The following is a 485-nucleotide window of genomic DNA, read 5'->3' as shown; positions in this document are numbered from 1 at the left end:
CTCAGCGGCGGAACACGATGAGCAGAAGCGGCGAGCGGGAGAGACGCAGCCCTCTGACATTTAGGTGCTTGAGAAGCTGGCCTCTCGCTGACGTAGGACAGACGTATAAATTTAGCATCGGTCTCCTTGATAGTTCCCTCTTCACTCGGCGAAAAGATGAAAAGAAATTTGAAATTCGGTGATTTGTAAAAATGTCAAAGAAGATGACCCTTTTCATCTGCGAGAAAAAAAGAGAAAAGAATTTAATAACTTTTCATCCGTTTGCTTCCTTTCTCTGTCCTTCTTGGCTTCTGTCTCTTCCTAGAATCCAAATTAATCTGTCGGTTTAATTGCCTTTCTATCTAGTGATATATACACGAAGGCATAAAATTATCTATACGGTTATATTCCCCGATGTGTAGGAAGATCGAAGAAATACAAAGTTACTGAATCTCATATGTTTTGCACATCAAACGTTCAACTCTGTTCTATTTTTACTTTTTTTT

This window comes from Penaeus monodon, chromosome 15, assembly GCF_015228065.2.
Source record: "Penaeus monodon isolate SGIC_2016 chromosome 15, NSTDA_Pmon_1, whole genome shotgun sequence".
Classification (NCBI taxonomy): domain Eukaryota; kingdom Metazoa; phylum Arthropoda; class Malacostraca; order Decapoda; family Penaeidae; genus Penaeus; species Penaeus monodon.
Note: the sequence above shows the minus strand (reverse complement) of the source record.